This window comes from Hyperolius riggenbachi, chromosome 1, assembly GCF_040937935.1.
Source record: "Hyperolius riggenbachi isolate aHypRig1 chromosome 1, aHypRig1.pri, whole genome shotgun sequence".
Lineage (NCBI taxonomy): Eukaryota > Metazoa > Chordata > Amphibia > Anura > Hyperoliidae > Hyperolius > Hyperolius riggenbachi.
The window spans coordinates 413,837,373-413,859,649 of NC_090646.1; the positions used below are offsets into that span (position 1 = coordinate 413,837,373).

At 46.8% G+C, this 22,277-nt stretch overlaps 41 non-coding genes across 41 annotated transcripts in view; all 41 read right to left on the bottom strand.

Annotated features, from left to right (window-relative positions):
* TRNAT-UGU (transfer RNA threonine (anticodon UGU)) overlaps positions 1-16 on the bottom strand; it is a 73-nt gene extending 57 nt beyond the window's left edge. The window contains exon 1 of the tRNA in view: positions 1-16. This exon is cut by the window's left edge and continues 57 nt beyond it. This is a non-coding gene — a tRNA (tRNA-Thr).
* Positions 17-119: 103 nt separating this feature from the next.
* On the bottom strand, positions 120-202 carry TRNAL-CAG (transfer RNA leucine (anticodon CAG)). The gene has a single exon. It is a non-coding gene; the product is annotated as a tRNA-Leu (tRNA).
* A 470-nt stretch (positions 203-672) lies between these two features.
* TRNAT-UGU (transfer RNA threonine (anticodon UGU)) lies at positions 673-745 on the bottom strand. The gene has a single exon. It is a non-coding gene; the product is annotated as a tRNA-Thr (tRNA).
* Positions 746-1,397: 652 nt separating this feature from the next.
* TRNAT-UGU (transfer RNA threonine (anticodon UGU)) lies at positions 1,398-1,470 on the bottom strand. Its single transcript has one exon. It is a non-coding gene; the product is annotated as a tRNA-Thr (tRNA).
* A 652-nt stretch (positions 1,471-2,122) lies between these two features.
* TRNAT-UGU (transfer RNA threonine (anticodon UGU)) lies at positions 2,123-2,195 on the bottom strand. The gene has a single exon. It is a non-coding gene; the product is annotated as a tRNA-Thr (tRNA).
* A 103-nt stretch (positions 2,196-2,298) lies between these two features.
* Positions 2,299-2,381, bottom strand: TRNAL-CAG (transfer RNA leucine (anticodon CAG)). Its single transcript has one exon. It is a non-coding gene; the product is annotated as a tRNA-Leu (tRNA).
* A 1,195-nt stretch (positions 2,382-3,576) lies between these two features.
* On the bottom strand, positions 3,577-3,649 carry TRNAT-UGU (transfer RNA threonine (anticodon UGU)). The gene has a single exon. It is a non-coding gene; the product is annotated as a tRNA-Thr (tRNA).
* A 655-nt stretch (positions 3,650-4,304) lies between these two features.
* Positions 4,305-4,377, bottom strand: TRNAT-UGU (transfer RNA threonine (anticodon UGU)). The gene has a single exon. It is a non-coding gene; the product is annotated as a tRNA-Thr (tRNA).
* A 652-nt stretch (positions 4,378-5,029) lies between these two features.
* TRNAT-UGU (transfer RNA threonine (anticodon UGU)) lies at positions 5,030-5,102 on the bottom strand. Its single transcript has one exon. It is a non-coding gene; the product is annotated as a tRNA-Thr (tRNA).
* A 102-nt stretch (positions 5,103-5,204) lies between these two features.
* Positions 5,205-5,287, bottom strand: TRNAL-CAG (transfer RNA leucine (anticodon CAG)). The gene has a single exon. It is a non-coding gene; the product is annotated as a tRNA-Leu (tRNA).
* A 468-nt stretch (positions 5,288-5,755) lies between these two features.
* On the bottom strand, positions 5,756-5,828 carry TRNAT-UGU (transfer RNA threonine (anticodon UGU)). Its single transcript has one exon. It is a non-coding gene; the product is annotated as a tRNA-Thr (tRNA).
* A 652-nt stretch (positions 5,829-6,480) lies between these two features.
* On the bottom strand, positions 6,481-6,553 carry TRNAT-UGU (transfer RNA threonine (anticodon UGU)). The gene has a single exon. It is a non-coding gene; the product is annotated as a tRNA-Thr (tRNA).
* A 102-nt stretch (positions 6,554-6,655) lies between these two features.
* Positions 6,656-6,738, bottom strand: TRNAL-CAG (transfer RNA leucine (anticodon CAG)). The gene has a single exon. It is a non-coding gene; the product is annotated as a tRNA-Leu (tRNA).
* Positions 6,739-7,205: 467 nt separating this feature from the next.
* Positions 7,206-7,278, bottom strand: TRNAT-UGU (transfer RNA threonine (anticodon UGU)). The gene has a single exon. It is a non-coding gene; the product is annotated as a tRNA-Thr (tRNA).
* Positions 7,279-7,382: 104 nt separating this feature from the next.
* TRNAL-CAG (transfer RNA leucine (anticodon CAG)) lies at positions 7,383-7,465 on the bottom strand. Its single transcript has one exon. It is a non-coding gene; the product is annotated as a tRNA-Leu (tRNA).
* A 2,184-nt stretch (positions 7,466-9,649) lies between these two features.
* Positions 9,650-9,722, bottom strand: TRNAT-UGU (transfer RNA threonine (anticodon UGU)). The gene has a single exon. It is a non-coding gene; the product is annotated as a tRNA-Thr (tRNA).
* A 107-nt stretch (positions 9,723-9,829) lies between these two features.
* Positions 9,830-9,912, bottom strand: TRNAL-CAG (transfer RNA leucine (anticodon CAG)). The gene has a single exon. It is a non-coding gene; the product is annotated as a tRNA-Leu (tRNA).
* Positions 9,913-10,557: 645 nt separating this feature from the next.
* On the bottom strand, positions 10,558-10,640 carry TRNAL-CAG (transfer RNA leucine (anticodon CAG)). The gene has a single exon. It is a non-coding gene; the product is annotated as a tRNA-Leu (tRNA).
* Positions 10,641-12,093: 1,453 nt separating this feature from the next.
* On the bottom strand, positions 12,094-12,166 carry TRNAT-UGU (transfer RNA threonine (anticodon UGU)). The gene has a single exon. It is a non-coding gene; the product is annotated as a tRNA-Thr (tRNA).
* Positions 12,167-12,274: 108 nt separating this feature from the next.
* On the bottom strand, positions 12,275-12,357 carry TRNAL-CAG (transfer RNA leucine (anticodon CAG)). Its single transcript has one exon. It is a non-coding gene; the product is annotated as a tRNA-Leu (tRNA).
* Positions 12,358-13,002: 645 nt separating this feature from the next.
* TRNAL-CAG (transfer RNA leucine (anticodon CAG)) lies at positions 13,003-13,085 on the bottom strand. The gene has a single exon. It is a non-coding gene; the product is annotated as a tRNA-Leu (tRNA).
* Positions 13,086-13,676: 591 nt separating this feature from the next.
* TRNAL-UAG (transfer RNA leucine (anticodon UAG)) lies at positions 13,677-13,759 on the bottom strand. The gene has a single exon. It is a non-coding gene; the product is annotated as a tRNA-Leu (tRNA).
* Positions 13,760-14,489: 730 nt separating this feature from the next.
* TRNAT-UGU (transfer RNA threonine (anticodon UGU)) lies at positions 14,490-14,562 on the bottom strand. The gene has a single exon. It is a non-coding gene; the product is annotated as a tRNA-Thr (tRNA).
* A 653-nt stretch (positions 14,563-15,215) lies between these two features.
* Positions 15,216-15,288, bottom strand: TRNAT-UGU (transfer RNA threonine (anticodon UGU)). Its single transcript has one exon. It is a non-coding gene; the product is annotated as a tRNA-Thr (tRNA).
* Positions 15,289-15,391: 103 nt separating this feature from the next.
* On the bottom strand, positions 15,392-15,474 carry TRNAL-CAG (transfer RNA leucine (anticodon CAG)). Its single transcript has one exon. It is a non-coding gene; the product is annotated as a tRNA-Leu (tRNA).
* Positions 15,475-16,204: 730 nt separating this feature from the next.
* TRNAT-CGU (transfer RNA threonine (anticodon CGU)) lies at positions 16,205-16,277 on the bottom strand. Its single transcript has one exon. It is a non-coding gene; the product is annotated as a tRNA-Thr (tRNA).
* A 103-nt stretch (positions 16,278-16,380) lies between these two features.
* On the bottom strand, positions 16,381-16,463 carry TRNAL-CAG (transfer RNA leucine (anticodon CAG)). Its single transcript has one exon. It is a non-coding gene; the product is annotated as a tRNA-Leu (tRNA).
* Positions 16,464-16,930: 467 nt separating this feature from the next.
* On the bottom strand, positions 16,931-17,003 carry TRNAT-UGU (transfer RNA threonine (anticodon UGU)). Its single transcript has one exon. It is a non-coding gene; the product is annotated as a tRNA-Thr (tRNA).
* A 103-nt stretch (positions 17,004-17,106) lies between these two features.
* Positions 17,107-17,189, bottom strand: TRNAL-CAG (transfer RNA leucine (anticodon CAG)). Its single transcript has one exon. It is a non-coding gene; the product is annotated as a tRNA-Leu (tRNA).
* Positions 17,190-17,632: 443 nt separating this feature from the next.
* TRNAT-UGU (transfer RNA threonine (anticodon UGU)) lies at positions 17,633-17,705 on the bottom strand. The gene has a single exon. It is a non-coding gene; the product is annotated as a tRNA-Thr (tRNA).
* A 652-nt stretch (positions 17,706-18,357) lies between these two features.
* Positions 18,358-18,430, bottom strand: TRNAT-UGU (transfer RNA threonine (anticodon UGU)). Its single transcript has one exon. It is a non-coding gene; the product is annotated as a tRNA-Thr (tRNA).
* Positions 18,431-18,533: 103 nt separating this feature from the next.
* On the bottom strand, positions 18,534-18,616 carry TRNAL-CAG (transfer RNA leucine (anticodon CAG)). The gene has a single exon. It is a non-coding gene; the product is annotated as a tRNA-Leu (tRNA).
* A 466-nt stretch (positions 18,617-19,082) lies between these two features.
* TRNAT-UGU (transfer RNA threonine (anticodon UGU)) lies at positions 19,083-19,155 on the bottom strand. The gene has a single exon. It is a non-coding gene; the product is annotated as a tRNA-Thr (tRNA).
* A 101-nt stretch (positions 19,156-19,256) lies between these two features.
* Positions 19,257-19,339, bottom strand: TRNAL-CAG (transfer RNA leucine (anticodon CAG)). The gene has a single exon. It is a non-coding gene; the product is annotated as a tRNA-Leu (tRNA).
* A 467-nt stretch (positions 19,340-19,806) lies between these two features.
* TRNAT-UGU (transfer RNA threonine (anticodon UGU)) lies at positions 19,807-19,879 on the bottom strand. The gene has a single exon. It is a non-coding gene; the product is annotated as a tRNA-Thr (tRNA).
* Positions 19,880-20,513: 634 nt separating this feature from the next.
* TRNAT-UGU (transfer RNA threonine (anticodon UGU)) lies at positions 20,514-20,586 on the bottom strand. Its single transcript has one exon. It is a non-coding gene; the product is annotated as a tRNA-Thr (tRNA).
* A 103-nt stretch (positions 20,587-20,689) lies between these two features.
* TRNAL-CAG (transfer RNA leucine (anticodon CAG)) lies at positions 20,690-20,772 on the bottom strand. Its single transcript has one exon. It is a non-coding gene; the product is annotated as a tRNA-Leu (tRNA).
* Positions 20,773-21,144: 372 nt separating this feature from the next.
* TRNAT-UGU (transfer RNA threonine (anticodon UGU)) lies at positions 21,145-21,217 on the bottom strand. Its single transcript has one exon. It is a non-coding gene; the product is annotated as a tRNA-Thr (tRNA).
* Positions 21,218-21,320: 103 nt separating this feature from the next.
* Positions 21,321-21,403, bottom strand: TRNAL-CAG (transfer RNA leucine (anticodon CAG)). Its single transcript has one exon. It is a non-coding gene; the product is annotated as a tRNA-Leu (tRNA).
* A 466-nt stretch (positions 21,404-21,869) lies between these two features.
* Positions 21,870-21,942, bottom strand: TRNAA-UGC (transfer RNA alanine (anticodon UGC)). The gene has a single exon. It is a non-coding gene; the product is annotated as a tRNA-Ala (tRNA).
* Positions 21,943-22,044: 102 nt separating this feature from the next.
* On the bottom strand, positions 22,045-22,127 carry TRNAL-CAG (transfer RNA leucine (anticodon CAG)). Its single transcript has one exon. It is a non-coding gene; the product is annotated as a tRNA-Leu (tRNA).
* Positions 22,128-22,277: the final 150 nt, after the last annotated feature.

Below are 22,277 nucleotides of genomic sequence, written 5' to 3' on the forward strand. Positions count from 1 at the left end.
CCTGAGCTATAGAGCCACAGTGCTCTGTTGTGTAAATGTGTTAAAAAAAAAAAAAAAAAAACGTTCTTGGCTGTGAAAGACTAGCAGGTAGGGGAACCGTGAAAAAACCATGCAAACGCAGTCAGAAGTGGGATTTGAACCCACGCCTCCAGGGGAGACTGCGACCTGAACGCAGCGCCTTAGACCGCTCGGCCATCCTGACACGGAGGTGCATTGTGCCACCGGAAAGTAGGGTGGTTGAGAGAGCTGAATTGTGGTCTTCTACGAAGCCTTCAATCAAGACATGTGAATGGCACCTAGCCCTTGAGGGCAGAAGTAAGGCAGCCTCCAGCTCTAGAATCATAGCTACCGTTATTAGGCCAACCCATGAATGGTGGCATAAGCACCAGTGTTGGCTTCTTGGCCATCCAGAAGAACGGAATACGGCCGCTCTCTTTTTAGGAAGAGAATGTTATGAATGTGGTCTAAGTCTTCTTGGAGCCAGTAAGGTTTTTTTTTTTTTTTTTTTGCTCAAAGTGGGGTCAATGTTGTGAACCTTGACCAGGGTTGAATGTAATGTGATCTTTCATGTAAGGGGAGTTGACCTAGAGGCAGTGGCGGTTTTTGATAAGACAGCTGGTGAAAGAAAATAGGTTGTCAGGAAAGAAAGATACAGCGCATGAAATAACGCTTAGGCCCTAGTGAGATTTGAACTCACAACCCCTGGTTTACAAGACCAGTGCTCTAACCCCTGAGCTATAGAGCCACAGTGCTCTGTTGTGTAAATGTGTTAAAAAAAAAAAAAAAAACGTTCTTGGCTGTGAAAGACTAGCAGGTAGGGGAACCGTGAAAAAACCATGCAAACGCTGTCAGAAGTGTGATTTGAACTCACGCCTCCAGGGGAGACTGCGACCTGAACGCAGCGCCTTAGACCGCTCGGCCATCCTGACACGGAGGTGCATTGTGCCACCGGAAAGTAGGGTGGTTGAGAGAGCTGAATTGTGGTCTTCTACGAAGCCTTCAATCAAGACATGTGAATGGCACCTAGCCCTTGAGGGCAGAAGTAAGGCAGCCTCCAGCTCTAGAATCATAGCTACCGTTATTAGGCCAACCCATGAATGGTGGCATAAGCACCAGTGTTGGCTTCTTGGCCATCCAGAAGAACGGAATACGGCCGCTCTCTTTTTAGGAAGAGAATGTTATGAATGTGGTCTAAGTCTTCTTGGAGCCAGTAAGGTTTTTTTTTTTTTTTTTGCTCAAAGTGGGGTCAATGTTGTGAACCTTGACCAGGGTTGAATGTAATGTGATCTTTCATGTAAGGGGAGTTGACCTAGAGGCAGTGGCGGTTTTTGATAAGACAGCTGGTGAAAGAAAATAGGTTGTCAGGAAAGAAAGATACAGCACATGAAATAACGCTTAGGCCCTAGTGAGATTTGAACTCACGACCCCTGGTTTACAAGACCAGTGCTCTAACCCCTGAGCTATAGAGCCACAGTGCTCTGTTGTGTAAATGTGTTAAAAAAAAAAAAAAAACGTTCTTGGCTGTGAAAGACTAGCAGGTAGGGGAACCGTGAAAAAACCATGCAAACGCTGTCAGAAGTGTGATTTGAACTCACGCCTCCAGGGGAGACTGCGACCTGAACGCAGCGCCTTAGACCGCTCGGCCATCCTGACACGGAGGTGCATTGTGCCACCGGAAAGTAGGGTGGTTGAGAGAGCTGAATTGTGGTCTTCTACGAAGCCTTCAATCAAGACATGTGAATGGCACCTAGCCCTTGAGGGCAGAAGTAAGGCAGCCTCCAGCTCTAGAATCATAGCTACCGTTATTAGGCCAACCCATGAATGGTGGCATAAGCACCAGTGTTGGCTTCTTGGCCGTCCAGAAGAACGGAATACGGCCACTCTCTTTTTAGGAAGAGAATGTTATGAATGTGGTCTAAGTCTTCTTGGAGCCAGTAAGGTTTTTTTTTTTTTTTTTTGCTCAAAGTGGGGTCAATGTTGTGAACCTTGACCAGGGTTGAATGTAATGTGATCTTTCATGTAAGGGGAGTTGACCTAGAGGCAGTGGCGGTTTTTGATAAGACAGCTGGTGAAAGAAAATAGGTTGTCAGGAAAGAAAGATACAGCGCATGAAATAACGCTTAGGCCCTAGTGAGATTTGAACTCACGACCCCTGGTTTACAAGACCAGTGCTCTAACCCCTGAGCTATAGAGCCTCAGTGCTCTGTTGTGTAAATGTGTTAAAAAAAACAACAAAAAAACGTTCTTGGCTGTGAAAGACTAGCAGGTAGGGGAACCGTGAAAAAACCATGCAAACGCTGTCAGAAGTGGGATTTGAACCCACGCCTCCAGGGGAGACTGCGACCTGAACGCAGCGCCTTAGACCGCTCAGCCATCCTGACACGGAGGTGCATTGTGCCACCGGAAAGTAGGGTGGTTGAGAGAGCTGAATTGTGGTCTTCTACGAAGCCTTCAATCAAGACATGTGAATGGCACCTAGCCCTTGAGGGCAGAAGTAAGGCAGCCTCCAGCTCTAGAATCATAGCTACCGTTATTAGGCCAACCCATGAATGGTGGCATAAGCACCAGTGTTGGCTTCTTGGCCATCCAGAAGAACGGAATACGGCCGCTCTCTTTTTAGGAAGAGAATGTTATGAATGTGGTCTAAGTCTTCTTGGAGCCAGTAAGGTTTTTTTTTTTTTTTTTGCTCAAAGTGGGGTCAATGTTGTGAACCTTGACCAGGGTTGAATGTAATGTGATCTTTCATGTAAGGGGAGTTGACCTAGAGGCAGTGGCGGTTTTTGATAAGACAGCTGGTGAAAGAGAATAGGTTGTCAGGAAAGAAAGATACAGCGCATGAAATAACGCTTAGGCCCTAGTGAGATTTGAACTCATGACCCCTGGTTTACAAGACCAGTGCTCTAACCCCTGAGCTAGAGAGCCACAGTGCTCTGTTGTGTAAATGTGTTAAAAAAAACAACAAAAAAACGTTCTTGGCTGTGAAAGACTAGCAGGTAGGGGAACCGTGAAAAAACCATGCAAACGCTGTCAGAAGTGGGATTGGAACCCACGCCTCCAGGGGAGACTGCGACCTGAACGCAGCGCCTTAGACCGCTCGGCCATCCTGACACGGAGGTGCATTGTGCCACCGGAAAGTAGGGTGGTTGAGAGAGCTGAATTGTGGTCTTCTACGAAGCCTTCAATCAAGACATGTGAATGGCACCTAGCCCTTGAGGGCAGAAGTAAGGCAGCCTCCAGCTCTAGAATCATAGCTACCGTTATTAGGCCAACCCATGAATGGTGGCATAAGCACCAGTGTTGGCTTCTTGGCCATCCAGAAGAACGGAATACGGCCGCTCTCTTTTTAGGAAGAGAATGTTATGAATGTGGTCTAAGTCTTCTTGGAGCCAGTAAGGTTTTTTTTTTTTTTTTTGCTCAAAGTGGGGTCAATGTTGTGAACCTTGACCAGGGTTGAATGTAATGTGATCTTTCATGTAAGGGGAGTTGACCTAGAGGCAGTGGCGGTTTTTGATAAGACAGCTGGTGAAAGAAAATAGGTTGTCAGGAAAGAAAGATACAGCACATGAAATAACGCTTAGGCCCTAGTGAGATTTGAACTCACGACCCCTGGTTTACAAGACCAGTGCTCTAACCCCTGAGCTATAGAGCCACAGTGCTCTGTTGTGTAAATGTGTTAAAAAAAAAAAAAAAAAAAACGTTCTTGGCTGTGAAAGACTAGCAGGTAGGGGAACCGTGAAAAAACCATGCAAACGCAGTCAGAAGTGGGATTTGAACACACGCCTCCAGGGGAGACTGCGACCTGAACGCAGCGCCTTAGACCGCTCGGCCATCCTGACACGGAGGTGCATTGTGCCACCGGAAAGTAGGGTGGTTGAGAGAGCTGAATTGTGGTCTTCTACGAAGCCTTCAATCAAGACATGTGAATGGCACCTAGCCCTTGAGGGCAGAAGTAAGGCAGCCTCCAGCTCTAGAATCATAGCTACCGTTATTAGGCCAACCCATGAATGGTGGCATAAGCACCAGTGTTGGCTTCTTGGCCATCCAGAAGAACGGAATACGGCCGCTCTCTTTTTAGGAAGAGAATGTTATGAATGTGGTCTAAGTCTTCTTGGAGCCAGTAAGGTTTTTTTTTTTTTTTTTGCTCAAAGTGGGGTCAATGTTGTGAACCTTGACCAGGGTTGAATGTAATGTGATCTTTCATGTAAGGGGAGTTGACCTAGAGGCAGTGGCGGTTTTTGATAAGACAGCTGGTGAAAGAAAATAGGTTGTCAGGAAAGAAAGATACAGCGCATGAAATAACGCTTAGGCCCTAGTGAGATTTGAACTCACAACCCCTGGTTTACAAGACCAGTGCTCTAACCCCTGAGCTATAGAGCCACAGTGCTCTGTTGTGTAAATGTGTTAAAAAAAAAAAAAAAAACGTTCTTGGCTGTGAAAGACTAGCAGGTAGGGGAACCGTGAAAAAACCATGCAAACGCTGTCAGAAGTGTGATTTGAACTCACGCCTCCAGGGGAGACTGCGACCTGAACGCAGCGCCTTAGACCGCTCGGCCATCCTGACACGGAGGTGCATTGTGCCACCGGAAAGTAGGGTGGTTGAGAGAGCTGAATTGTGGTCTTCTACGAAGCCTTCAATCAAGACATGTGAATGGCACCTAGCCCTTGAGGGCAGAAGTAAGGCAGCCTCCAGCTCTAGAATCATAGCTACCGTTATTAGGCCAACCCATGAATGGTGGCATAAGCACCAGTGTTGGCTTCTTGGCCGTCCAGAAGAACGGAATACGGCCACTCTCTTTTTAGGAAGAGAATGTTATGAATGTGGTCTAAGTCTTCTTGGAGCCAGTAAGGTTTTTTTTTTTTTTTTTGCTCAAAGTGGGGTCAATGTTGTGAACCTTGACCAGGGTTGAATGTAATGTGATCTTTCATGTAAGGGGAGTTGACCTAGAGGCAGTGGCGGTTTTTGATAAGACAGCTGGTGAAAGAAAATAGGTTGTCAGGAAAGAAAGATACAGCGCATGAAATAACGCTTAGGCCCTAGTGAGATTTGAACTCACGACCCCTGGTTTACAAGACCAGTGCTCTAACCCCTGAGCTATAGAGCCACAGTGCTCTGTTGTGTAAATGTGTTAAAAAAAAAAAAAAAAAACGTTCTTGGCTGTGAAAGACTAGCAGGTAGGGGAACCGTGAAAAAACCATGCAAACGCAGTCAGAAGTGGGATTTGAACCCACGCCTCCAGGGGAGACTGCGACCTGAACGCAGCGCCTTAGACCGCTCGGCCATCCTGACACGGAGGTGCATTGTGCCACCGGAAAGTAGGGTGGTTGAGAGAGCTGAATTGTGGTCTTCTACGAAGCCTTCAATCAAGACATGTGAATGGCACCTAGCCCTTGAGGGCAGAAGTAAGGCAGCCTCCAGCTCTAGAATCATAGCTACCGTTATTAGGCCAACCCATGAATGGTGGCATAAGCACCAGTGTTGGCTTCTTGGCCATCCAGAAGAACGGAATACGGCCGCTCTCTTTTTAGGAAGAGAATGTTATGAATGTGGTCTAAGTCTTCTTGGAGCCAGTAAGGTTTTTTTTTTTTTTTTTGCTCAAAGTGGGGTCAATGTTGTGAACCTTGACCAGGGTTGAATGTAATGTGATCTTTCATGTAAGGGGAGTTGACCTAGAGGCAGTGGCGGTTTTTGATAAGACAGCTGGTGAAAGAAAATAGGTTGTCAGGAAAGAAAGATACAGCGCATGAAATAACGCTTAGGCCCTAGTGAGATTTGAACTCACAACCCCTGGTTTACAAGACCAGTGCTCTAACCCCTGAGCTATAGAGCCACAGTGCTCTGTTGTGTAAATGTGTTAAAAAAAAAAAAAAAAACGTTCTTGGCTGTGAAAGACTAGCAGGTAGGGGAACCGTGAAAAAACCATGCAAACGCTGTCAGAAGTGTGATTTGAACTCACGCCTCCAGGGGAGACTGCGACCTGAACGCAGCGCCTTAGACCGCTCGGCCATCCTGACACGGAGGCGCATTGTGCCACCGGAAAGTAGGGTGGTTGAGAGAGCTGAATTGTGGTCTTCTACGAAGCCTTCAATCAAGACATGTGAATGGCACCTAGCCCTTGAGGGCAGAAGTAAGGCAGCCTCCAGCTCTAGAATCATAGCTACCGTTATTAGGCCAACCCATGAATGGTGGCATAAGCACCAGTGTTGGCTTCTTGGCCGTCCAGAAGAACGGAATACGGCCACTCTCTTTTTAGGAAGAGAATGTTATGAATGTGGTCTAAGTCTTCTTGGAGCCAGTAAGGTTTTTTTTTTTTTTTTTGCTCAAAGTGGGGTCAATGTTGTGAACCTTGACCAGGGTTGAATGTAATGTGATCTTTCATGTAAGGGGAGTTGACCTAGAGGCAGTGGCGGTTTTTGATAAGACAGCTGGTGAAAGAAAATAGGTTGTCAGGAAAGAAAGATACAGCGCATGAAATAACGCTTAGGCCCTAGTGAGATTTGAACTCACGACCCCTGGTTTACAAGACCAGTGCTCTAACCCCTGAGCTATAGAGCCACAGTGCTCTGTTGTGTAAATGTGTTAAAAAAAAAAAAAAAAAACGTTCTTGGCTGTGAAAGACTAGCAGGTAGGGGAACCGTGAAAAAACCATGCAAACGCAGTCAGAAGTGGGATTTGAACCCACGCCTCCAGGGGAGACTGCGACCTGAACGCAGCGCCTTAGACCGCTCGGCCATCCTGACACGGAGGTGCATTGTGCCACCGGAAAGTAGGGTGGTTGAGAGAGCTGAATTGTGGTCTTCTACGAAGCCTTCAATCAAGACATGTGAATGGCACCTAGCCCTTGAGGGCAGAAGTAAGGCAGCCTCCAGCTCTAGAATCATAGCTACCGTTATTAGGCCAACCCATGAATGGTGGCATAAGCACCAGTGTTGGCTTCTTGGCCATCCAGAAGAACGGAATACGGCCGCTCTCTTTTTAGGAAGAGAATGTTATGAATGTGGTCTAAGTCTTCTTGGAGCCAGTAAGGTTTTTTTTTTTTTTTTGCTCAAAGTGGGGTCAATGTTGTGAACCTTGACCAGGGTTGAATGTAATGTGATCTTTCATGTAAGGGGAGTTGACCTAGAGGCAGTGGCGGTTTTTGATAAGACAGCTGGTGAAAGAAAATAGGTTGTCAGGAAAGAAAGATACAGCGCATGAAATAACGCTTAGGCCCTAGTGAGATTTGAACTCACGACCCCTGGTTTACAAGACCAGTGCTCTAACCCCTGAGCTATAGAGCCACAGTGCTCTGTTGTGTAAATGTGTTAAAAAAAAAAAAAAAAAAAACGTTCTTGGCTGTGAAAGACTAGCAGGTAGGGGAACCGTGAAAAAACCATGCAAACGCTGTCAGAAGTGGGATTTGAACCCACGCCTCCAGGGAAGACTGCGACCTGAACGCAGCGCCTTAGACCGCTCGGCCATCCTGACACGGAGGTGCATTGTGCCACCGGAAAGTAGGGTGGTTGAGAGAGCTGAATTGTGGTCTTCTACGAAGCCTTAAATCAAGACATGTGAATGGCACCTAGCCCTTGAGGGCAGAAGTAAGGCAGCCTCCAGCTCTAGAATCATAGCTACCGTTATTAGGCCAACCCATGAATGGTGGCATAAGCACCAGTGTTGGCTTCTTGGCCATCCAGAAGAACGGAATACGGCCGCTCTCTTTTTAGGAAGAGAATGTTATGAATGTGGTCTAAGTCTTCTTGGAGCCAGTAAGGTTTTTTTTTTTTTTTTTTGTTCAAAGTGGGGTCAATGTTGTGAACCTTGACCAGGGTTGAATGTAATGTGATCTTTCATGTAAGGGGAGTTGACCTAGAGGCAGTGGCGGTTTTTGATAAGACAGCTGGTGAAAGAAAATAGGTTGTCAGGAAAGAAAGATACAGCGCATGAAATAACACTTAGGCCCTAATGAGATTTGAACTCACGACCCCTGGTTTACAAGACCAGTGCTCTAACCCCTGAGCTATAGAGCCACAGTGCTCTGTTGTGTAAATGTGTTAAAAAAAAAAAAAAAAAAACGTTCTTGGCTGTGAAAGACTAGCAGGTAGGGGAACCGTGAAAAAACCATGCAAACGCTGTCAGAAGTGGGATTTGAACCCTCGCCTCCAGGGGAGACTGCGACCTGAACGCAGCGCCTTAGACCGCTCGGCCATCCTGACACGGAGGTACATTGTGCCACCGGAAAGTAGGGTGGTTGAGAGAGCTGAATTGTGGTCTTCTACGAAGCCTTCAATCAAGACATGTGAATGGCACCTAGCCCTTGAGGGCAGAAGTAAGGCAGCCTCCAGCTCTAGAATCATAGCTACCGTTATTAGGCCAACCCATGAATGGTGGCATAAGCACCCGTGTTGGCTTCTTGGCCATCCAGAAGAACGGAATACGGCCGCTCTCTTTTTAGGAAGAGAATGTTATGAATGTGGTCTAAGTCTTCTTGGAGCCAGTAAGGTTTTTTTTTTTTTTTGCTCAAAGTGGGGTCAATGTTGTGAACCTTGACCAGGGTTGAATGTAATGTGATCTTTCATGTAAGGGGAGTTGACCTAGAGGCAGTGGCGGTTTTTGATAAGACAGCTGGTGAAAGAAAATAGGTTGTCAGGAAAGAAAGATACAGCGCATGAAATAACGCTTAGGCCCTAGTGAGATTTGAACTCACGACCCCTGGTTTACAAGACCAGTGCTCTAACCCCTGGGCTATAGAGCCACAGTGCTCTTTTGTGTAAATGTGTTAAAAAAAAAAAAAAAAAAACGTTCTTGGCTGTGAAAGACTAGCAGGTAGGGGAACCGTGAAAAAACCATGCAAACGCTGTCAGAAGTGGGATTTGAACCCACGCCTCAAGGGGAGACTGCGACCTGAACGCAGCGCCTTAGACCGCTCGGCCATCCTGACACGGAGGTGCATTGTGCCACCGGAAAGTAGGGTGATTGAGAGAGCTGAATTGTGGTCTTCTACGAAGCCTTCAATCAAGACATGTGAATGGCACCTAGCCCTTGAGGGCAGAAGTAAGGCAGCCTCCAGCTCTAGAATCATAGCTACCGTTATTAGGCCAACCCATGAATGGTGGCATAAGCACCAGTGTTGGCTTCTTGGCCATCCAGAAGAACGGAATACGGCCGCTCTCTTTTTAGGAAGAGAATGTTATGAATGTGGTCTAAGTCTTCTTGGAGCCAGTAAGGTTTTTTTTTTTTTTCGCTCAAAGTGGGGTCAATGTTGTGAACCTTGACCAGGGTTGAATGTAATGTGATCTTTCATGTAAGGGGAGTTGACCTAGAGGCAGTGGCGGTTTTTGATAAGACAGCTGGTGAAAGAAAATAGGTTGTCAGGAAAGAAAGATACAGCGCATGAAATAACGCTTAGGCCCTAGTGAGATTTGAACTCACGACCCCTGGTTTACAAGACCAGTGCTCTAACCCCTGAGCTATAGAGCGTTCTCGGCTGTGAAAGACTAGCAGGTAGGGGAAAGTGGGGTCAATGTTGTGAACCTTGACCAGGGTTGAATGTAATGTGATCTTTCATGTAAGGGGAGTTGACCTAGAGGCAGTGGCGGGTTTTTGATAAGACAGCTGGTGAAAGAAAATAGGTTGTCAGGAAAGAAAGATACAGCGCATGAAATAACGCTTAGGCCCTAGTGAGATTTGAACTCACGACCCCTGGTTTACAAGACCAGTGCTCTAACCCCTGAGCTATAGAGCCACAGTGCTCTGTTGTGTAAATGTGTTAAAAAAAAAAAAAAAAAAAAAAACGTTCTTGGCTGTGAAAGACTAGCAGGTAGGGGAACCGTGAAAAAACCATGCAAACGCTGTCAGAAGTGGGATTTGAACCCACGCCTCCAGGGGAGACTGCGACCTGAACGCAGCGCCTTAGACCGCTCGGCCATCCTGACACGGAGATGCATTGTGCCACCGGAAAGTAGGGTGGTTGAGAGAGCTGAATTGTGGTCTTCTACGAAGCCTTCAATCAAGACATGTGAATGGCACCTAGCCCTTGAGGGCAGAAGTAAGGCAGCCTCCAGCTCTAGAATCATAGCTACCGTTATTAGGCCAACCCATGAATGGTGGCATAAGCACCAGTGTTGGCTTCTTGGCCATCCAGAAGAACGGAATATGGCCGCTCTCTTTTTAGGAAGAGAATGTTATGAATGTGGTCTAAGTCTTCTTGGAGCCAGTAAGGTTTTTTTTTTTTTTTTTTGCTCAAAGTGGGGTCAATGTTGTGAACCTTGACCAGGGTTGAATGTAATGTGATCTTTCATGTAAGGGGAGTTGACCTAGAGGCAGTGGCGGTTTTTGATAAGACAGCTGGTGAAAGAAAATAGGTTGTCAGGAAAGAAAGATACAGCGCATGAAATAACGCTTAGGCCCTAGTGAGATTTGAACTCACGACCCCTGGTTTACAAGACCAGTGCTCTAACCCCTGAGCGATAGAGCCACAGTGCTCTGTTGTGTAAATGTGTTAAAAAAAAAAAAAAAAAAACGTTCTTGGCTGTGAAAGACTACCAGGTAGGGGAACCGTGAAAAAACCATGCAAACGCTGTCAGAAGTGGGATTTGAACCCACGCCTCCAAGGGAGACTGCGACCTGAACGCAGCGCCTTAGACCGCTCGGCCATCCTGACACGGAGGTGCATTGTGCCACCGGAAAGTAGGGTGGTTGAGAGAGCTGAATTGTGGTCTTCTACGAAGCCTTCAATCAAGACATGTGAATGGCACCTAGCCCTTGAGGGCAGAAGGCAGCCTCCAGCTCTAGAATCATAGCTACCGTTATTAGGCCAACCCATGAATGGTGGCATAAGCACCAGTGTTGGCTTCTTGGCCATCCAGAAGAACGGAATACGGCCGCTCTCTTTTTAGGAAGAGAATGTTATGAATGTGGTCTAAGTCTTCTTGGAGCCAGTAAGGTTTTTTTTTTTTTTTGCTCAAAGTGGGGTCAATGTTGTGAACCTTGACCAGGGTTGAATGTAATGTGATCTTTCATGTAAGGGGAGTTGACCTAGAGGCAGTGGCGGTTTTTGATAAGACAGCTGGTGAAAGAAAATAGGTTGTCAGGAAAGAAAGATACAGCGCATGAAATAACGCTTAGGCCCTAGTGAGATTTGAACTCACGACCCCTGGTTTACAAGACCAGTGCTCTAACCCCTGGGCTATAGAGCCACAGTGCTCTTTTGTGTAAATGTGTTAAAAAAAAAAAAAAAAAAACGTTCTTGGCTGTGAAAGACTAGCAGGTAGGGGAACCGTGAAAAAACCATGCAAACGCTGTCAGAAGTGGGATTTGAACCCACGCCTCAAGGGGAGACTGCGACCTGAACGCAGCGCCTTAGACCGCTCGGCCATCCTGACACGGAGGTGCATTGTGCCACCGGAAAGTAGGGTGATTGAGAGAGCTGAATTGTGGTCTTCTACGAAGCCTTCAATCAAGACATGTGAATGGCACCTAGCCCTTGAGGGCAGAAGTAAGGCAGCCTCCAGCTCTAGAATCATAGCTACCGTTATTAGGCCAACCCATGAATGGTGGCATAAGCACCAGTGTTGGCTTCTTGGCCATCCAGAAGAACGGAATACGGCCGCTCTCTTTTTAGGAAGAGAATGTTATGAATGTGGTCTAAGTCTTCTTGGAGCCAGTAAGGTTTTTTTTTTTTTTTCGCTCAAAGTGGGGTCAATGTTGTGAACCTTGACCAGGGTTGAATGTAATGTGATCTTTCATGTAAGGGGAGTTGACCTAGAGGCAGTGGCGGTTTTTGATAAGACAGCTGGTGAAAGAAAATAGGTTGTCAGGAAAGAAAGATACAGCGCATGAAATAACGCTTAGGCCCTAGTGAGATTTGAACTCACGACCCCTGGTTTACAAGACCAGTGCTCTAACCCCTGAGCTATAGAGCGTTCTCGGCTGTGAAAGACTAGCAGGTAGGGGAAAGTGGGGTCAATGTTGTGAACCTTGACCAGGGTTGAATGTAATGTGATCTTTCATGTAAGGGGAGTTGACCTAGAGGCAGTGGCGGGTTTTTGATAAGACAGCTGGTGAAAGAAAATAGGTTGTCAGGAAAGAAAGATACAGCGCATGAAATAACGCTTAGGCCCTAGTGAGATTTGAACTCACGACCCCTGGTTTACAAGACCAGTGCTCTAACCCCTGAGCTATAGAGCCACAGTGCTCTGTTGTGTAAATGTGTTAAAAAAAAAAAAAAAAAAAAAAAACGTTCTTGGCTGTGAAAGACTAGCAGGTAGGGGAACCGTGAAAAAACCATGCAAACGCTGTCAGAAGTGGGATTTGAACCCACGCCTCCAGGGGAGACTGCGACCTGAACGCAGCGCCTTAGACCGCTCGGCCATCCTGACACGGAGATGCATTGTGCCACCGGAAAGTAGGGTGGTTGAGAGAGCTGAATTGTGGTCTTCTACGAAGCCTTCAATCAAGACATGTGAATGGCACCTAGCCCTTGAGGGCAGAAGTAAGGCAGCCTCCAGCTCTAGAATCATAGCTACCGTTATTAGGCCAACCCATGAATGGTGGCATAAGCACCAGTGTTGGCTTCTTGGCCATCCAGAAGAACGGAATATGGCCGCTCTCTTTTTAGGAAGAGAATGTTATGAATGTGGTCTAAGTCTTCTTGGAGCCAGTAAGGTTTTTTTTTTTTTTTTTTGCTCAAAGTGGGGTCAATGTTGTGAACCTTGACCAGGGTTGAATGTAATGTGATCTTTCATGTAAGGGGAGTTGACCTAGAGGCAGTGGCGGTTTTTGATAAGACAGCTGGTGAAAGAAAATAGGTTGTCAGGAAAGAAAGATACAGCGCATGAAATAACGCTTAGGCCCTAGTGAGATTTGAACTCACGACCCCTGGTTTACAAGACCAGTGCTCTAACCCCTGAGCGATAGAGCCACAGTGCTCTGTTGTGTAAATGTGTTAAAAAAAAAAAAAAAAAAACGTTCTTGGCTGTGAAAGACTACCAGGTAGGGGAACCGTGAAAAAACCATGCAAACGCTGTCAGAAGTGGGATTTGAACCCACGCCTCCAAGGGAGACTGCGACCTGAACGCAGCGCCTTAGACCGCTCGGCCATCCTGACACGGAGGTGCATTGTGCCACCGGAAAGTAGGGTGGTTGAGAGAGCTGAATTGTGGTCTTCTACGAAGCCTTCAATCAAGACATGTGAATGGCACCTAGCCCTTGAGGGCAGAAGGCAGCCTCCAGCTCTAGAATCATAGCTACCGTTATTAGGCCAACCCATGAATGGTGGCATAAGCACCAGTGTTGGCTTCTTGGCCATCCAGAAGAACGGAATACGGCCGCTCTCTTTTTAGGAAGAGAATGTTATGAATGTGGTCTAAGTCTTCTTGGAGCCAGTAAGGTTTTTTTTTTTTTTTGCTCAAAGTGGGGTCAATGTTGTGAACCTTGACCAGGGTTGAATGTAATGTGATCTTTCATGTAAGGGGAGTTGACCTAGAGGCAGTGGCGGTTTTTGATAAGACAGCTGGTGAAAGAAAATAGGTTGTCAGGAAAGAAAGATAAAGCGCATGAAATAACGCTTAGGCCCTAGTGAGATTTGAACTCACGACCCCTGGTTTACAAGACCAGTGCTCTAACCCCTGAGCTATAGAGCGTTCTTGGCTGTGAAAGACTAGCAGGTAGGGGAACCGTGAAAAAACCATGCAAATGCTGTCAGAAGTGGGATTTGAACCCACGCCTCCAGGGGAGACTGCGACCTAAACGCAGCGCCTTAGACCGCTCGGCCATCCTGACACGGAGGTGCATTGTGCCACCGGAAAGTAGGGTGGTTGAGAGAGCTGAATTGTGGTCTTCTACGAAGCCTTCAATCAAGACATGTGAATGGCACCTAGCCCTTGAGGGCAGAAGTAAGGCAGCCTCCAGCTCTAGAATCATAGCTACCGTTATTAGGCCAACCCATGAATGGTGGCATAAGCACCAGTGTTGGCTTCTTGGCCATCCAGAAGAACGGAATACGGCCGCTCTCTTTTTAGGAAGAGAATGTTATGAATGTGGTCTAAGTCTTCTTGGAGCCAGTAAGGTTTTTTTTTTTTTTTGCTCAAAGTGGGGTCAATGTTGTGAACCTTGACCAGGGTTGAATGTAATGTGATCTTTCATGTAAGGGGAGTTGACCTAGAGGCAGTGGCGGTTTTTGATAAGACAGCTGGTGAAAGAAAATAGGTTGTCAGGAAAGAAAGATAAAGCGCATGAAATAACGCTTAGGCCCTAGTGAGATTTGAACTCACGACCCCTGGTTTACAAGACCAGTGCTCTAACCCCTGAGCTATAGAGCGTTCTCGGCTGTGAAAGACTAGCAGGTAGGGGAAAGTGGGGTCAATGTTGTGAACCTTGACCAGGGTTGAATGTAATGTGATCTTTCATGTAAGGGGAGTTGACCTAGAGGCAGTGGCGGTTTTTGATAAGACAGCTGGTGAAAGAAAATAGGTTGTCAGGAAAGAAAGATACAGCGCATGAAATAACGCTTAGGCCCTAGTGAGATTTGAACTCACGACCCCTGGTTTACAAGACCAGTGCTCTAACCCCTGAGCTATAGAGCCACAGTGCTCTGTTTTGTAAATGTGTTAAAAAAAACAACAAAAAAACGTTCTTGGCTGTGAAAGACTAGCAGGTAGGGGAACCGTGAAAAAACCATGCAAACGCTGTCAGAAGTGGGATTTGAACCCACGCCTCCAGGGGAGACTGCGACCTGAACGCAGCGCCTTAGACCGCTCGGCCATCCTGCCACGGAGGTGCATTGTGCCACCGGAAAGTAGGGTGGTTGAGAGAGCTGAATTGTGGTCTTCTACGAAGCCTTCAATCAAGACATGTGAATGGCACCTAGCCCTTGAGGGCAGAAGTAAGGCAGCCTCCAGCTCTAGAATCATAGCTACCGTTATTAGGCCAACCCATGAATGGTGGCATAAGCACCAGTGTTGGCTTCTTGGCCATCCAGAAGAACGGAATACGGCCGCTCTCTTTTTAGGAAGAGAATGTTATGAATGTGGTCTAAGTCTTCTTGGAGCCAGTAAGGTTTTTTTTTTTTTTTTGCTCAAAGTGGGGTCAATGTTGTGAACCTTGACCAGGGTTGAATGTAATGTGATCTTTCATGTAAGGGGAGTTGACCTAGAGGCAGTGGCAGTTTTTGATAAGACAGCTGGTGAAAGAAAATAGGTTGTCAGGAAAGAAAGATACAGCACATGAAATAACGCTTGGGCCCTAGTGAGATTTGAACTCACGACCCCTGGTTTACAAGACCAGTGCTCTAACCCCTGAGCTATAGAGCCACAGTGCTCTGTTGTGTAAATGTGTTAAAAAAAAAAAAAAAAAAACGTTCTTGGCTGTGAAAGACTAGCAGGTAGGGGAACCGTGAAAAAACCATGCAAACGCTGTCAGAAGTGGGATTTGAACCCACGCCTCCAGGGGAGACTGCGACCTGAACGCAGCGCCTTAGACCGCTCAGCCATCCTGACACGGAGGTGCCTTGGTACACCGGAAAGTAGGGTGGTTGAGAGAGCTGAATTGTGGTCTTCTACGAAGCCTTCAATCAAGACATGTGAATGGCATCTAGCCCTTGAGGGCAGAAGTAAGGCAGCCTCCAGCTCTAGAATCATAGCTACCGTTATTAGGCCAACCCATGAATGGTGGCATAAGCACCAGTGTTGGCTTCTTGGCCATCCAGAAGAACGGAATACGGCCGCACTCTTTTTAGGAAGAGAATGTTATGAATGTGGTCTAAGTCTTCTTGGAGCCAGTAAGGTTTTTTTTTTTTTTTGCTCAAAGTGGGGTCAATGTTGTGAACCTTGACCAGGGTTGAATGTAATGTGATCTTTCATGTAAGGGGAGTTGACCTAGAGGCAGTGGCGGTTTTTGATAAGACAGCTGGTGAAAGAAAATAGGTTGTCAGGAAAGAAAGATAAAGCGCATGAAATAACGCTTAGGGCCTAGTGAGATTTGAACTCACGACCCCTGGTTTACAAGACCAGTGCTCTAACCCCTGAGCTGTAGAGCGTTCTCGGCTGTGAAAGACTAGCAGGTAGGGGAAAGTGGGGTCAATGTTGTGAACCTTGACCAGGGTTGAATGTAATGTGATCTTTCATGTAAGGGGAGTTGACCTAGAGGCAGTGGCGGTTTTTGATAAGACAGCTGGTGAAAGAAAATAGGTTGTCAGGAAAGAAAGATACAGCGCATGAAATAACGCTTAGGCCCTAGTGAGATTTGAACTCACGACCCTTGGTTTACGAGACCAGTGCTCTAACCCCTGAGCTATAGAGCCACAGTTCTCTGTTGTGTAAATGTGTTAAAAAAAACAACAAAAAAACGTTCTTGGCTGTGAAAGACTAGCAGGTAGGGGAACCGTGAAAAAACCATGCAAACGCTGTCAGAAGTGGGATTTGAACCCACGCCTCCAGGGGAGACTGCGACCTGAACGCAGCGCCTTAGACCGCTCGGCCATCCTGACACGGAGGTGCATTGTGCCACCGGAAAGTAGGGTGGTTGAGAGAGCTGAATTGTGGTCTTCTACGAAGCCTTCAATCAAGACATGTGAATGGCACCTAGCCCTTGAGGGCAGAAGTAAGGCAGCCTCCAGCTCTAGAATCATAGCTACCGTTATTAGGCCAACCCATGAATGGTGGCATAAGCACCAGTGTTGGCTTCTTGGCCATCCAGAAGAACGGAATACGGCCGCTCTCTTTTTAGGAAGAGAATGTTATGAATGTGGTCTAAGTCTTCTTGGAGCCAGTAAGGTTTTTTTTTTTTTTTTGCTCAAAGTGGGGTCAATGTTGTGAACCTTGACCAGGGTTGAATGTAATGTGATCTTTCATGTAAGGGGAGTTGACCTAGAGGCAGTGGCGGTTTTTGATAAGACAGCTGGTGAAAGAAAATAGGTTGTCAGGAAAGAAAGATACAGCGCATGAAATAACGCTTAGGCCCTAGTGAGATTTGAACTCACGACCCCTGGTTTACAAGACCAGTGCTCTAACCCCTGAGCTATAGAGCCACAGTGCTCTGCTGTGTAAATGTGTTAAAAAACAAAACAAAAAAACGTTCTTGGCTGTGAAAGACTAGCAGGTAGGGGAACCGTGAAAAAACCATGCAAACGCTGTCAGAAGTGGGATTTGAACCCACGCCTCCAGGGGAGACTGCGACCTGAACGCAGCGCCTTAGACCGCTCGGCCATCCTGACACGGAGGTGCATTGTGCCACCGGAAAGTAGGGTGGTTGAGAGAGCTGAATTGTGGTCTTCTACGAAGCCTTCAATCAAGACATGTGAATGGCACCTAGCCCTTGAGGGCAGAAGTAAGGCAGCCTCCAGCTCTAGAATCATAGCTACCGTTATTGGGCCAACCCATGAATGGTGGCATCCAGAAGAACGGAATACGGCCGCTCTCTTTTTAGGAAGAGAATGTTATGAATGTGGTCTAAGTCTTCTTGGAGCCAGTAAGGTTTTTTTTTTTTTTTTTTTTCTCAAAGTGGGGTCAATGTTGTGAACCTTGACCAGGGTTGAATGTAATGTGATCTTTCATGTAAGGGGAGTTGACCTAGAGGCAGTGGCGGTTTTTGATAAGATGGCTGGTGAAAGAAAATAGGTTGTCAGGAAAGAAAGATACAGCGCATGAAATAACGCTTAGGCCCTAGTGAGATTTGAACTCACGACCCCTGGTTTACAAGACCAGTGCTCTAACCCCTGAGCTATAGAGCCACAGTGCTCTGTTGTGTAAATGTGTTAAAAAAAAAAAAAAAAAACGTTCTTGGCTGTGAAAGACTAGCAGGTAGGGGAACCGTGAAAAAACCATGCAAACGCTGTCAGAAGTGGGATTTGAACCCACGCCTCCAGGGGAGACTGCGACCTGAACGCAGCGCCTTAGACCGCTCGCCCATCCTGACACGGAGGTGCATTGTGCCACCGGAAAGTAGGGTGGTTGAGAGAGCTGAATTGTGGTCTTCTACGAAGCCTTCAATCAAGACATGTGAATGGCACCTAGCCCTTGAGGGCAGAAGTAAGGCAGCCTCCAGCTCTAGAATCATAGCTACCGTTATTAGGCCAACCCATGAATGGTGGCATAAGCACCAGTGTTGGCTTCTTGGCCATCCAGAAGAACGGAATACGGCCGCTCTCTTTTTAGGAAGAGAATGTTATGAATGTGGTCTAAGTCTTCTTGGAGCCAGTAAGGTTTTTTTTTTTTTTTTGCTCAAAGTGGGGTCAATGTTGTGAACCTTGACCAGGGTTGAATGTAATGTGATCTTTCATGTAAGGGGAGTTGACCTAGAGGCAGTGGCGGTTTTTGATAAGACAGCTGGTGAAAGAAAATAGGTTGTCAGGAAAGAAAGATACAGCGCATGAAATAACGCTTAGGCCCTAGTGAGATTTGAACTCACAACCCCTGGTTTACAAGACCAGTGCTCTAACCCCTGAGCTATAGAGCCACAGTGCTCTGTTGTGTAAATGTGTTAAAAAAACAAACAAAAAAACGTTCTTGGCTGTGAAAGACTAGCAGGTAGGGGAACCGTGAAAAAACCATGCAAACGCTGTCAGAAGTGGGATTTGAACCCACGCCTCCAGGGGAGACTGCGACCTGAACGCAGCGCCTTAGACCGCTCGGCCATCCTGACACAGAGGTGCATTGTGCCACCGGAAAGTAGGGTGGTTGAGAGAGCTGAATTGTGGTCTTCTACGAAGCCTTCAATCAAGACATGTGAATGGCACCTAGCCCTTGAGGGCAGAAGTAAGGCAGCCTCCAGCTCTAGAATCATAGCTACCGTTATTAGGCCAACCCATGAATGGTGGCATAAGCACCAGTGTTGGCTTCTTGGCCATCCAGAAGAACGGAATACGGCCGCTCTCTTTTTAGGAAGAGAATGTTATGAATGTGGTCTAAGTCTTCTTGGAGCCAGTAAGGTTTTGTTTTTTTTTTGCTCAAAGTGGGGTCAATGTTGTGAACCTTGACCAGGGTTGAATGTAATGTGATCTTTCATGTAAGGGGAGTTGACCTAGAGGCAGTGGCGGTTTTTGATAAGACAGCTGGTGAAAGAAAATAGGTTGTCAGGAAAGAAAGATACAGCGCATGAAATAACGCTTAGGCCCTAGTGAGATTTGAACTCACAACCCCTGGTTTACAAGACCAGTGCTCTAACCCCTGAGCTATAGAGCCACAGTGCTCTGTTGTGTAAATGTGTTAAAAAAAAAAAAAAAAACGTTCTTGGCTGTGAAAGACTAGCAGGTAGGGGAACCGTGAAAAAACCATGCAAACGCTGTCAGAAGTGGGATTTGAACCCACGCCTCCAGGGGAGACTGCGACCTGAACGCAGCGCCTTAGACCGCTCGGCCATCCTGACACGGAGGTGCATTGTGCCACCGGAAAGTAGGGTGGTTGAGAGAGCTGAATTGTGGTCTTCTACGAAGCCTTCAATCAAGACATGTGAATGGCACCTAGCCCTTGAGGGCAGAAGTAAGGCAGCCTCCAGCTCTAGAATCATAGCTACCGTTATTAGGCCAACCCATGAATGGTGGCATAAGCACCAGTGTTGGCTTCTTGGCCATCCAGAAGAACGGAATACGGCCGCTCTCTTTTTAGGAAGAGAATGTTATGAATGTGGTCTAAGTCTTCTAGGAGCCAGTAAGGTTTTTTTTTTTTTTTTGCTCAAAGTGGGGTCAATGTTGTGAACCTTGACCAGGGTTGAATGTAATGTGATCTTTCATGTAAGGGGAGTTGACCTAGAGGCAGTGGCGGTTTTTGATAAGACAGCTGGTGAAAGAAAATAGGTTGTCAGGAAAGAAAGATACAGCGCATGAAATAACGCTTAGGCCCTAGTGAGATTTGAACTCACGACCCCTGGTTTACAAGACCAGTGCTCTAACCCCTGAGCTATAGAGCCACAGAGCTCTGCTGTGTAAATGTGTTAAAAAAAAAAAAAAAAAAACGTTCTTGGCTGTGAAAGACTAGCAGGTAGGGGAACCGTGAAAAAACCATGCAAACGCTGTCAGAAGTGGGATTTGAACCCACGCCTCCAGGGGAAACTGCGACCTGAACGCAGCGCCTTAGACCGCTCGGCCATCCTGACACGGAGGTCACGGAGGTTGAGAGAGCTGAATTGTGGTCTTCTACGAAGCCTTCAATCAAGACATGTGAATGGCACCTAGCCCTTGAGGGCAGAAGTAAGGCAGCCTCCAGCTCTAGAATCATAGCTACCGTTATTAGGCCAACCCATGAATGGTGGCATAAGCACCAGTGTTGGCTTCTTGGCCATCCAGAAGAACGGAATACGGCCGCTCTCTTTTTAGGAAGAGAATGTTATGAATGTGGTCTAAGTCTTCTAGGAGCCAGTAAGGTTTTTTTTTTTTTTTTGCTCAAAGTGGGGTCAATGTTGTGAACCTTGACCAGGGTTGAATGTAATGTGATCTTTCATGTAAGGGGAGTTGACCTAGAGGCAGTGGCGGTTTTTGATAAGACAGCTGGTGAAAGAAAATAGGTTGTCAGGAAAGAAAGATACAGCGCATGAAATACCGCTTAGGCCCTAGTGAGATTTGAACTCACGACCCCTGGTTTACAAGACCAGTGCTCTAACCCCTGAGCTATAGAGCCACAGTGCTCTGCTGTGTAAATGTGTTAAAAAAAAAAAAAAAAAAACGTTCTTGGCTGTGAAAGACTAGCAGGTAGGGGAACCGTGAAAAAACCATGCAAACGCTGTCAGAAGTGGGATTTGAACCCACGCCTCCAGGGGAGACTGCGACCTGAACGCAGCGCCTTAGACCGCTCGGCCATCCTGACACGGAGGTGCATTGTGCCACCGGAAAGTAGGGTGGTTGAGAGAGCTGAATTGTGGTCTTCTACGAAGCCTTCAATCAAGACATGTGAATGGCACCTAGCCCTTGAGGGCAGAAGTAAGGCAGCCTCCAGCTCTAGAATCATAGCTACCGTTATTAGGCCAACCCATGAATGGTGGCATCCAGAAGAACGGAATACGGCCGCTCTCTTTTTAGGAAGAGAATGTTATGAATGTGGCCTTGACCAGGGTTGAATGTAATGTGATCTTTCATGTAAGGGGAGTTGACCTAGAGGCAGTGGCGGTTTTTGATAAGATGGCTGGTGAAAGAAAATAGGTTGTCAGGAAAGAAAGATACAGCGCATGAAATAACGCTTAGGCCCTAGTGAGATTTGAACTCACGACCCCTGGTTTACAAGACCAGTGCTCTAACCCCTGAGCTATAGAGCCACAGTGCTCTGTTGTGTAAATGTGTTAAAAAAAAAAAAAAAAAAACGTTCTTGGCTGTGAAAGACTAGCAGGTAGGGGAACCGTGAAAAAACCATGCAAACGCTGTCAGAAGTGGGATTTGAACCCACGCCTCCAGGGGAGACTGCGACCTGAACGCAGCGCCTTAGACCGCTCGGCCATCCTGACACGGAGGTGCATTGTGCCACCGGAAAGTAGGGTGGTTGAGAGAGCTGAATTGTGGTCTTCTACGAAGCCTTCAATCAAGACATGTGAATGGCACCTAGCCCTTGAGGGCAGAAGTAAGGCAGCCTCCAGCTCTAGAATCATAGCTACCGTTATTAGGCCAACCCATGAATGGTGGCATAAGCACCAGTGTTGGCTTCTTGGCCATCCAGAAGAACGGAATACGGCCGCTCTCTTTTTAGGAAGAGAATGTTATGAATGTGGTCTAAGTCTTCTTGGAGCCAGTAAGGTTTTTTTTTTTTTTTGCTCAAAGTGGGGTCAATGTTGTGAACCTTGACCAGGGTTGAATGTAATGTGATCTTTCATGTAAGGGGAGTTGACCTAGAGGCAGTGGCGGTTTTTGATAAGACAGCTGGTGAAAGAAAATAGGTTGTCAGGAAAGAAAGATACAGCGCATGAAATAACGCTTAGGCCCTAGTGAGATTTGAACTCACAACCCCTGGTTTGCAAGACCAGTGCTCTAACCCCTGAGCTATAGAGCCACAGTGCTCTGTTGTGTAAATGTGTTAAAAAAAAAAAAAAAAAACGTTCTTGGCTGTGAAAGACTAGCAGGTAGGGGAACCGTGAAAAAACCATGCAAACGCTGTCAGAAGTGGGATTTGAACCCACGCCTCCAGGGGAGACTGCGACCTGAACGCAGCGCCTTAGACCGCTCGGCCATCCTGACACGGAGGTACATTGTGCCACCGGAAAGTAGGGTGGTTGAGAGAGCTGAATTGTGGTCTTCTACGAAGCCTTCAATCAAGACATGTGAATGGCACCTAGCCCTTGAGGGCAGAAGTAAGGCAGCCTCCAGTTCTAGAATCATAGCTACCGT